Source organism: Piliocolobus tephrosceles, chromosome 18, assembly GCF_002776525.5.
Source record: "Piliocolobus tephrosceles isolate RC106 chromosome 18, ASM277652v3, whole genome shotgun sequence".
NCBI lineage: Eukaryota > Metazoa > Chordata > Mammalia > Primates > Cercopithecidae > Piliocolobus > Piliocolobus tephrosceles.
In genome coordinates, this window is record NC_045451.1 from 46655520 (window position 1) to 46667812 (window position 12293).

General features: G+C 41.1%; 1 protein-coding gene across 2 annotated transcripts in view; it reads right to left on the minus strand.

The window, feature by feature from the left end:
- Positions 1–12186, minus strand: part of GALNT1 (polypeptide N-acetylgalactosaminyltransferase 1) — a 123628-nt gene extending 111442 nt beyond the window's left edge. Inside the window, exon 1 of one of the 2 annotated variants that reach the window (XM_023207685.2) lies at positions 12057–12186. The gene's annotated coding sequence lies outside the window, so the exon portion shown is untranslated. The remainder of the gene's footprint in view (positions 1–12056) is intronic. The other variant, XM_023207684.2, reaches the window with a different exon arrangement.
- Between the last annotated feature and the right edge of the window lie 107 nt (positions 12187–12293).

Sequence of the window (12293 nt, forward strand, 5' to 3'; positions counted from 1 at the left end):
CACTGAGTGAGCATACCCAAAGAGCAAAATCCTAGCAGCTGATTAGCTGCCCTCTTGCAATGGGGTGCTTGCTATCTCCAGTCACCACAGCTGACTTTCGTTGTGCCCAGTCACCCCTGAGTGACTCTCATGCACCTTACTACCCTGACTCAACATAACCTACTACCTACAAATAATAGGTTCTGCTCCTTCCTATCCTAAAAACCATTTGCCTCAACTACCCCAAATGCCCAAATGCAAGCTACAATCTCCTCCTTTCTCCTCTCCCAAATACTTCCTCAAGGAATGGTCTACATTTGCTGTCACTCCTATCCCCTGGTAATAGATTTCTGTTCTTCCCCCTCTGCAAAAACTACAGAGAGCAGGGAAAGAATCTTTTCACCTTCCTGCCTGTTCAGCAGCACTGGACATCAGCAACTGTCTTCTTTCTAAGTCCTCCTTTATTGGCTTTCCCAAATCTGCTCTCTCTAATCCTAATGAGCAAATCACATAGACTTTCCTGTGGTTCAACACCTGAAAACACCTCTGCATGCCACAGAGATTTCTTCAGCGCTTCCTCCTCACAGGTCCCAGACATGCAGCATGCTCCTTCTCCCGTGGAACCCTGCCCACAGCCTCCCATGTCTTGCAACTCCTCTCAAGGAAAAACAACAACGGCAACAGGAAAACGACCTCAGTATGAAGACAAGTACATTGATTTATTCAACATTTACTGATCACTTCTCAGGTGGTAGGCAGACCAGTAAGAAAAGGTCCCTATCCCTACCTAAGGGATTCACAGTCTAAAAGGGACAGTGATAAACAGAGAGGGGTAACGCGATACATACGATGATAAAGAAAAACAGAGGTACTAAGGTGAAGGCCAGAGGAGCTCGCCGAGAGAAACACCAGAGCCTGATCCCCAGCCTCAGACATATCCACTACCACCATTCAGTCCAGGTCTCCTGCAAGAGCTTCCAACTGATCTCCATGCCTCCCCTTTACCCATTCCACCCTCTCACCCAAATCCATTCTCCACACTGCAACAGGGGTGATCTGCTTAAAATCAGAAGCAGAGCTTTCTCCTACTCAAAACCTTTCAACAGCACTGAGAATGAGGTCTTGCATCAGCTACTCCATGCCAATTTTCCCACCTTCATCTCACCCCCCCATCCCTTGCACCAATGGCCCTTCAGCCACACTGGTACTTCAGTTCCTTAAACAGAATGAGTCCTCTTTGCTACACAGTCTCTGTGCATAGCATTCTTTTTACCAGAATCCTCTTGCCCATACTCTTTGTATTATTAAAATCTTTTAGACCTCTGGGTCTCAGCTGAAATGTCATTTCTCCCATTGTTTACTTAATTGTCTCTATTTTTATCTTCCTCTTTAAACTGTATGATCAACAAAGACAGGATCCATGTCTGTTTATTTCCCATTGTAGTCACGGCGCCTGGCACAAACAGACACTCAATAAATATTTGCCCAGTGAGGATGTAAAAGTCACTTTCCTCCTCTGGGCCCATAACTGTAAGTATCCCCTCAGGTTTATTACTCAGCCCTTTCTACCACTCCCTGTTTTCATCATTTCAATGCTGATGATGCTCATCTGTACCCCCAGACCTGACCTCTCCCAACAAGATGCAGTGCTCCAACTATGATGCCTACAGGACAGTTCCAACTGGAATCCTTCTCTGACACCTGCAACTGGACATGTCCCAAAACACACTCATTAACTATTCTCAAACTGTTTTTTTCCATTGCTGTTAATGGTGACACCTCTTACAAATCAAGTGACTGACTTATTTTTCCTTTACCCATTGATGAGACCATCTGATTCCATTTCTAAAAATGCACCTGTATGCTCCTGCATACAAAGTCATGTGAACTAGTGCATTAGCCTCATTTCCTACCTCTAGTCTTTTGAAATAGCAATCACTCACCTACATGTATGTTAAAGCTTAATTCTGATTATGTCAATAAATGCCCTCATCAAAATCCTTCAACAGCTCCCTCCTGCATTCCAAAGAACATCCATACTCTTTTTGTTGGTATTCAAAGCCCCTTTCAATCTTGCCCAAACTATCAGAGCAAGGTAGTCTAGTTAGACAGTTAAGACCATAATCTCTGAAGCCAGACTGCCACATTAAATGCACAGACATGGGGACAGGTTTACCTGTTCAGCTTTACCACTTATTTTCTCAGTGCCATTTAATTTTGTTATAAACAGCAAATAAATTAATACAAGTACAGCACTTAGAACTGTGCTTGGTATATGGCCAGAGCTATTCTAAGTTGTGATTCATTTGTGTTTTGCTTCCCCATCTCCAATTATCAACAGCCTACATTCACATCTGTCTGAACCAACTAACTATTACCACTGCACAGGACCACAGCACAAAGACCAGCTGATAAGCTGCCAGTGTTGCATCCCCTCCTCAAAGCATTTTGAGTGAAAAGCTCCTGCCACAAAGGTCCTTTCTCTCCAGGAGTATGTATACATCTCATGCACTGAAATGCCCCAGAGGTTGCTCATCAAAGGATTTCCAGCCCTGTTCAAAGACTCTCAGTCTAAATTAACCACCCTTTTCTTCCCTCTACTTTCTCAATCCCCTCACAGGTTTCAGATCAGAGAACATGTTACCCTTATTTCCTGTCCCCAGTGGCAGAGCTGTTTTAGTCATCTTTTGCCCCCAGTCTAAGTTGAAACTCTCACGGCTACTCTCCCTATATCAGTTCTATTACTTCAGATAGTGTTTCCTTTGCATGGAAACACTTAAAATAATTAAAACTAATTAAAAATAATTAAAACTAATAATTAAAACTAATACGAACAGAATATGGACTTCAATCTCCAAAGCATCAGGCCTCTCCACTATGACAGTGCCACCTTCCTACCTTTTTTTAAAGTCACTGCCATGCACGGGGATTTATAAATGTTAGTAAAGTGTTTACTGATAACTCACTAATTCTTAGGGATGGACAAATGAGAGTTTCAATATTCCCAGAAATTTTCTCCTACCCTTTGAGCTGAAAGAAAACAATAAATTACAAAACATAATGTGTAGTTTCCAAAGGACAATCCAATAATTTAGTATGTGTCTCTACCAATGCAATGCAAATTCTACTCCTTTCTACAAATGAACTGATACTTTAAAAGTATTATTTTTTCAATGAGAAGTCATAACTTCCATGATGCTTAAACCTAAAGAACTGTCTTCAAATCATCTCCTGGTTCCCACAGAAGTTTGTCCTATACTCAACGCTGTCAATCAAAAGATTAACATACTGGAAGCCAATACTTAGACATCTTTACAGAATCAAAACCAATCATATGTTCTCTAACATTAGAAGTCATAAATTACAACGAAGGATTTAAAGGATTCTTAAAACAATTTATAAGAATGTATAATTTGTAAAAGTTTGTAAGAATTCTAAACACTGAAGAACAAATGGATCACCTGAAATCAGAGATGCACTCTCAACTCTCATCACCGCTGCTACATCTGCCCTCAAAACAATCCCAAACATACCTTCACATTAAGGACTAAAACAGGCTTCACACTGAAGGTGTCCCTACAAAAATCCACGGAAAACAGCAGAGAAGTTCAACTGAATGGCTAATCACCAGTTTATCATTTTAAAAAGAATCAAGCAGTAACACTCCGGGCAGTGCTAGTCAAAGTCGAGTTCCTAGATGGCAAACTGGCACTCACCTAGTCCATGAGAAGGTAAGGAGAGAGGGTGAGAGTAAGCATTTAGAAACTTTGATAGCAGTTTGACAGATAATAAATGTTACATCTACTGAATCCAGTAATTTTTGAAATGGAAATTATATATTGTGGTTTTTAATTTCATTTTTCTTGCAATTCATGTTTTACATATATTAGGAAAACATCAGCCCATGAAAAGAAGAAACGTTACAAACTGATCCTTCAGGGAATTCAATTTCAGGAAGATGAAGCAGATGTATTTTCCCTATTCCTCCCACTAAGTACAACTGAAAACTCTGAATATTACATATAAAACAAACATGAGAAGATTCTTAACTGTGGAGAGAAGAAGGCAGACTGGCTAGGGACCTCAGGACGCAAGGAACAATAAAATGGTGGGTTCCCTGAGACTTATTTTTGCCTCATACATCCCAGCTTTCTGGAGTTGAAAATGCCAGCAACCTGAAACCTGGAAATATTAACAGGAGCAGAAGGGGAAAAAAGTCGAAAGACCAAGAAAGGGACATCCTACTGAGACAGAAAACTGATAGGAAAAAAAACCACTCTACTCCAGACAAACATCACAGAAAAAAACTGTGGCCTTACCCTGACCCATGCCAACAAAGGTCAGGTGGGTAGCCTAGACTTCACATACTTACCGGGTTATAATAAGGCATCCACTTCCCACACACCAGGGTGGTGTTGAGAAGGCCAAGTAGGTGGCCCAAGCTTTCATTTACATCAGCTGGTAACAAGGTATCCTTCCACACACACCCTCTCCCCAAGACATCCTGGACCTCTACTCCCACCTGGTGGAAACACGATACCATACCTCTTGGGTCAAGAAAGACTAAATGGGGAGCCTGCACTTCTAATTTCTCCTAGTGATCACTAGACAGTGCCACATGCCCTCCCCGCCAACCTTCCCCTGCCAGGGTGGTATCAAAACAAAGTGAGCTAAAACAGAAGGCTTAAATAAGATCCAGAATCTCATAGTATAATATAAAAACATCCAGGTTTTAATTTAAAAATCCCTCATCATACCAAGAGCCAGGATGAACTCAAAATGAATGAAAGATCAGGTGACAGCAACACCAAGATGAGAGATGTTAGAATGATCTGACAACAATTTTAAAGCAGCTGTGATAGACATGCTTCAATAATTACAAGCATGCTTGAAACAAATTAAGAATAAATAAACAAAAAGTCTCAACAAAGAAATACAAGATATAAAGAAAAACCTAAAGCAAATTTTAGAGCTGAAAAATACGAAAATAAAAAGACTCAGCAGCAGAAAGGGAGGGAAGGACACAGGAAAGGAACTGGAAGACAAGAGCCCAATATGAGTAAGAAAGAAATGGACTAAAGAAAAATTGACAAAGCCTCAAAAACATGTGGAATCCTAACAAAAGACTGAACATTCCAGTCATCAGAGTCTTGAAAGAAGAGGAGAAAGAGAGCAGGCTGAAAAAGTATTCAAAAAAAAATGGTGAAAACTTCCTAAATTTGGCAAGTAACATAAACTTATAGATTCAGGAATCTGAGTGAACCCCAAGCAGTATAAACCCAAAGGAATCCACAACAAAATGTATCATCATGAAACTTTTGAAAACTAAAGACGAAGAAAAAATCCTGAGAACAGTGAGAGAAAACGATTCCTTTCTACAGAGGAAAAATTGTTAGAATGACAGTGGATTTCTCCTGATAAACCATGGAAGCCAAAAGAAAGTGGTATAATTTTTCAAGGGCTGAAAGAACTATCAACACAGAATCCCATACCCAAAGAAAATAACTGGACTTCTCTCTCCACAGTTGATAGAATGCCTTGACAAAAACAAACAAAGACATAGAATCCAACAGCATCATCAATCAACAGGATGTAAGAGCAGAAAGCACATTTCATTCAGGGACCCACAGACAGACCATACTCTAGGTTGTAAAACAAACCTCAATAAATTTAAGAGAACTGAAATCACAGAGTATGCTCTCCAACCAAAATGGAATCAAACTAGAAACCGAAAACGGGATGAAAGGAGAATTTCCTAATACTTGGAATCTAAACAGCCCACTTCAACATACCATGGCTCAAAGTGGAAGTCCCAAGATAAAATTTAAAAAAGACATTGAATTCAATGAAAATAAAAATAAAACAAACCAAAGCTTGTGGAACACAAGAGAAAACAGTGCTGAGAGGGAAACATTGCTAAATGCCCCTATGAATCTTCTAAGTGCAAAATTCCATAACAAAATATTAATAAATGGAACTCAGCAACATATATACAAAAAGTGTTATACTGTGACCAAGTTTCATGCCATGGATGTAAGGCTGGCTCAATATTTAAAAAATAAATCAATACAACGCACCATGTCCAGGTTAAAGAAGAAAAATCACATGATCAGATCAACTGATGAACAAAAACACGACAAAATTCAACGCTCACTCATAATAAAAACTCTCAGGAAGACAGGAATAAAGAGGAACTTCCCTAACTTGATAAACAGCATCCATGGAAATTCTATAGTTAACATTATACTCATAGTTAAGGACTGAAGGAATGCTTTCCCCTAAGATCAGAAAGACTGTCCTTTCTCACCCTTCTTATTCATCATAGTGCTGATATTTCAGCCAATGCAATATAGCAAGAAAAGGCAAGAAAAAGTATGCAGATTAAAAAGGAAAAGAATAAAATTGTCCCTCTTTGCAGGTAACATGGTAGTCTGCATAGAAAATCCCAAGGAATCTCCAGAAGAACTCCTAGAACTAATAAGTAGGTTCAGCAAGATCGTAGAATACAAAATCAACATATGAAAGTTAATTATATTTCTATATACTGGCAATGAGTACATGGACATCAAAATTAAAAATACCGTTACAATTACTAAAATATAAAAAGAAATATTTACATACAAATGTAACAAAACAAATCCAATAAAAACTAACAAAATATATGTACAGGAATCGCATGATAAAACTACACAATGCTGATGAAAGAAATCAAGGATCTAAATAAATGGAGAGAAAACCTGTGTTCACAGATTGAAAAATGCAACATACATAGTAAAGATGTCGATCTTCTCCATACTGATACAGGTCTACTGCAATTTCTGTCAAAAGCCCAGAAAGACTTTTTTTTTTTTTTGTAGATATAAACGAGATTATTCTACAATTTACATGGAAAAGCAAAGGAACTAGAACAGCTAAAATAACTGGGGGAAAAAAAGTGTAGGAGGAATCAGTCTACCCCATTTAAAGATTTATCATAGAGCTACAGTAACCAAAACTGTGTGATGTTGGCAGAGGGACAGAGACATAGATCAATGGAACAGGATTACAAAACCCAGAAACAGACTTATACAAACATGCCCAACTGAGTTTTTTTCTTTTTTTTAGAGACAGGGTCTCCCTCCGTCATCCAGGATGGCATGCAGTGGCACAATCACAGCTCACTACAACCTCAAACTCCTGGGCTCAAGTGATCCTCCCACCTCAGCCTCCCAGTAGATGAGACTACAGGCCCATGCCCACCATTCCCAGCTCCAACTGCGTTTTGACAAAGATACAAAGGCAATTCAATGAAGGAATGACAGCCTTTTCAAGGAATGATGCTGAAGTAACTGGACATCCATAGACACATGTATAAACACACACACAATTTTGACCTAAATTTCAGCTTCATAAACTGGATCATGTAAAACCACAAAACTATTAGGGAAAAAAAGCACAAGAAAAAATTCTTCAGGATCTAGGGCTAGGCAAAGAGTTCCTAGATTTGACAACAAAAAGAATGATCCATAAACAAATAAACTGAGAAACTGGACTTTAACAAATTTAAAGCTTTTGCTCTGCAAAAGACCCTATCAAGGGGATGAAAAGACAAGCTACAGACAAACCACATACCCAACAAAGGACCAGTATTTAGAATATATTAGGAAGTCTCAAAAGTTAATAGTAAAAAGGACAAACAATCCCATTGGAAAATGAGCAAAAGATAGTTCCATGAAGAAAACATACAGATGACAAATAAGCACATGAAAAGTGTTCAACATCATTAGCCTTCAAGGAAATGCACTTTAAAATCACAACGAGATATCCCTACACACCTATCAGAATGGCTAAATGGTGACAGGCCAGGCATGGTGGTTCATGCCTATAATCCCGGCACTTTGGGATGTTCCAGCCATGCTAGAACATTTTACAAAACAGCTCACCAGTTTTTTAAAAAACGAAACATGCAATTATCACACAACCCAGTAACTGTACTTCTGGGCATATATCCCAGAGAAATAAAGACTCTGTTCATACAAAAACCCATATACAAAAGCTTACAGCAGCTTTATTCACAATAGCCAAAAACTAGAAACAACCAGATGTTCAACAGGTAAACGGTTAAAAGATCCATAAAAGTACATTCATACCATGGAATACTACTTAGCTATGAAAAGGGAGTAATTACTGATACATGCAACAACCTGGATTCATCTCCAGGGAATTATGCTGAGTGAATAAAGCCAATTCCAAAAGACACTCAATTTACAAAACATTCTTAAAATGGCAAAATTACAGAAATGAACAGATTAGTAATTGTCAGAGTTTAAGGAGGGGGTGGAGGTAGAAGGGTAGTAGGTGTGGCTACAAAAAAACATAAGGAAATCCTGTGACCATGGAAATTTTCTGTATCTTGACTGTTTCAATGTCACTATCATGGGTCTGAAAATTGTACTATAGCTTTACAAAATGATACCACTGGGAGCAACCAGGTAATTGAGGACTAAATGAGGACACACAGATATAAACACCATACACTCAAGAGGCATAAAACAACAGTGAATAACTTCATCAAGGAGAAAGGCCCTGGGCAAATCTATGAAAAACAGGTAGCACTTCCACAAGCAGAGGTGGAGAAGGGGACATCTTGGGAAGGAGAAGAAATCACATAAAAAGGTACAGAACCAGAAATAAGCAAAGTGCCTATGAAGAAAGAGGCATGTGTCGGGGGTTGTGAAACAATATAAAAATGGGATAAGAAATGTGGAGGGTAATTCTGAAGGGTCCCCAAATGTCAGGTGCAGGAGTTTAAATGTTACATACCCAGAGAAGCCCTCCTCCCCAACCCAGCCAACCTGAAGTTCCCCCTACCTACAATCTCTCCAGCATCTTTTACTTCTGTGTAGCACTAATCATGAATTGTATTTATGTACTTATTTGCATGTTTATTTAATGCTGTCCAGCTCTCAGTTATCTTGAGACTACAACACTGGGTGCGGCACACATTAATAGCTCCATACAGGGGTCTCCAACCCCCAGGCCGTGAATCAGTACCAGTCTGTGGCCTGTTAGCAACCTGGCCACACAGCAGGAGGTGAGCAGTGGGTGAGTGGGCATTACTGCCTGAGCTCCCCCTCCTTCCTGTCAGATCACCAGCGGCATTAAATTCTCATAGTGCAACCACAACTGTGAATTGTACATATGAGGGATCTAGGTTGCACAAGCCTTATGAGAATCTAATGCCTGATGATCTGAGGTGGAACAGTTTCATCCTGAAACCATTCCCCTGGCCTCAACCTGGTCCATGGAAAAACTGTCTTCCACGAAACTGGTTCCTGGTGCCAGAGAGATTGGGGACCGCTGAGTCAATAAATATTAATTGAATAAATGAACAAACAGTAAGTATTCACTGCTAACTCTCTTCTATGAAGTTGCCATACTCCTCTTCCTCCATTATCTGTCACTCCCTTTGCCTTGGTCCCTCTTTGCCTAACTGCCTCTTTTAACTGATCTCTCCTCTTTCCTTCCTCCTCTACCTCAGCCCAGCTCTTAACCCATCAAAAAATAAAACTTGGTGTATAACTGCATTGGTATAACACTCTTCTGAATCTCAACCAATTAGGAACTCTATCCAAGAAATCTGTTACTGAAAACAAAGTAGCGAAGTTGTATGTTACATAAGCATGACAGATGTATGTATTACATAAATAAATAAGTAAAAGCAAAAACATGGTCAATCTGATTGTGACCTTTCATGAGACTGAGTATGGAAAGCTGTCCATCAGAGAAAGCTAGGACAGTATTCCTCAAAACTACCAACGTTATGGAAAACCAGACAAGACAGAAACTGTCACAAACCAAATATTAAAGAAACATGCTGTCTAAATACAAAGTAGTACACTGGTTTGGATTCTGGAACAGAAAGAAGATATTAATGGAAAAACTGGTGAAATCCAAATAATGTCTGGAACTTAGCTAACTAAAAAACTACAAAATTTTTTAAAAACTATATGAAGCACTAATGTATGATTCAGATTCAAAATTATTATTATATTATTAAAAAGAGGGATAGGGCATGCAAGTGAGCCAGGAGCAAAACTCCAGTCAGAGTAGCTGGAGCGTCCCACTGAAAAGTTACAAACAGATCTATCTTCATTTTGACTCTGGTCCCATGCTCTCTCACCTGATGCCATGAGAATTACCTTGCCTATAACTGCTTGGGATTAACAACCAGTTTTGTTGTTGTTGGGTTTTCAGTTTTTTTTGAGACAGGGTCTCGCTCTGTCACTCTGGAATAGCTAGGACTACAGATGCAGGCCACCACACCCAGCTAACAACCACACTTAAGTATCCTAGCACACTCATTCGTTTATCCAACAAGCATTTATACCAAGTGCTGATTGCTTACTAGGCACTGTAAAGTCTCCAGGGACACAAGGCTGGAAAAGGAAGCCACAATCTCTGCTCTCATAAAGCTTAAACTCTAATGAGAAAGCCAGGCATTTAACAAGTATTTGCATAAATGGTGAGTGCTCCCAAAAGTTTTGCAGTCTGCTGCTTAAGAGGCACCAAACAAGGCAGCAGAACAGTCATTAAACCCAGTTATCACCAGCATGCTGCATAAAGGCTTCTCAGGTTTCAAAGTGCACACAAATAACGTGAAATCCTGGTAAAGCAGATACTGATTCAGTTGATGTGGAGTGGGGCTTCACATTCTGCATTACTTGAGTCTGATGTGACAGGGATGCTGCCTGGTACACCACCCACACTTGGAAGAGCAGGACTCGGAGTACCATGGAAAGAAATATCCTCAAAGGATCATATAAAATGTAAATAAATTCCATTAGGGCAAGGACATTGTGTCTCCCTTATTCACCATGTACCCAGAAATTAAAATTGTGCCTCATAGACAGATCGCATTCAGTAAACATTTACTGACAGAACAAATGGATGTATAATTTAGACCAGGGCTGTTCAATTGTAGCAGAAAACCACATTAAACTATGGAACACTTGAAATGTGGCTAGTGTGACTGAGAAGCTGAATTTTTAAAATTTAATTTTAATAGTCACATGTGGATAGTAGCTCCCACGCTGGACAGTCCAGGTCTGGACACAGATGTGACGTAAAGAGGACTGGACTAACAAGGTCTAAGTTTGAATCCCAACTCTGCTGCTCAGCTTGTGACCGGAAAAGTTGTAACTTCTTAGGGCCTTCACTACTTCATCTGTGAAATGACAAGACCTCCTAACTCTCAGCGATCTTGACATGAATTATTATAAAGCAATGTATTAAACATAAAATATGATCAAAGTGACATTCTCTGCCCTCCAGTAACAGTTCACAAAGGCTACTTTACCTATCGCCCACTTGACCAAAAAAAATGCCAAGTGAGTTTGGTTGACGGGTTTGTTAGCTTAGTGGCTTTGAAAAAGAGGACAAGGTCACAAATCTGGGGGTAAGGGAACCTCATCTAGCAAGGCTGACCAGAGAGAAGCAATGACAATGCAGATCATCCCAATTACTGGTAAATGTTTAAATGGTCATTGTATTGATAATGGGTGAGTAAATGACATCTCATTCATTCATTCTTTCAGGAAAAGCTGCCACATTACCTAAAGTCCGCTACTTCCCAACCACAAACATTTGGTAATTCAGGGCCGGGTCCTCCTCCGGGGCAGCGGGCCGGGAAGCCCCCTCCCCCGCTGCCGGCGTGTCCTCCCCTCCCCCGTGGCGCCGCGAGGGTCAGGCTGGCACCGCGGTTCCAAGTACCACACGGCCGAACCCAGAAGCCATATTTAGCTTTATTTTTGTCAATAAAACAAACTTCCGTCTTCTAAAGAAAAACGGTTCTAACTCAATGTCAAACTAGGACGGAAACTCACTGCTCGCCAAAGCTGCCAACCAGAGACGCCGCGTGTCCAACGGCCCCGGGGTCCCAGACCCGAACCCGCGCCGAGCGTGCCCGCGCCCCGGCCCCAGGCAGCGCTGGCCACAAAGGGACGGGGGACGCGGCCGCGGCGGGGCCTCCTCCTCCACCTCCGACCCGCGCGAGCCGCTGCGGCTCTGGGACTGCCCGGCCGCGGGCGAACACTCACCTCGCTCGGCGCCCGGCGGCGGCGGCGGCGGCAGGCGCTCCTCCGGGCCGGCCCGGGCGGTCGCGGCGCGGTCCCGCGAGCCGCAGCGCGGGCGCTACTCTCGGGCCGCCGTCCGCCGCGCCGCCTCCTCGGCCACTCAAAAGATGAAAGAGATGTTTAAAATCAATCAGTTCAATTTAATGGCAAGTGAGATGATTGCACTCAACAGATCTTTACCAGATGTTAGGTTAGAAGGGT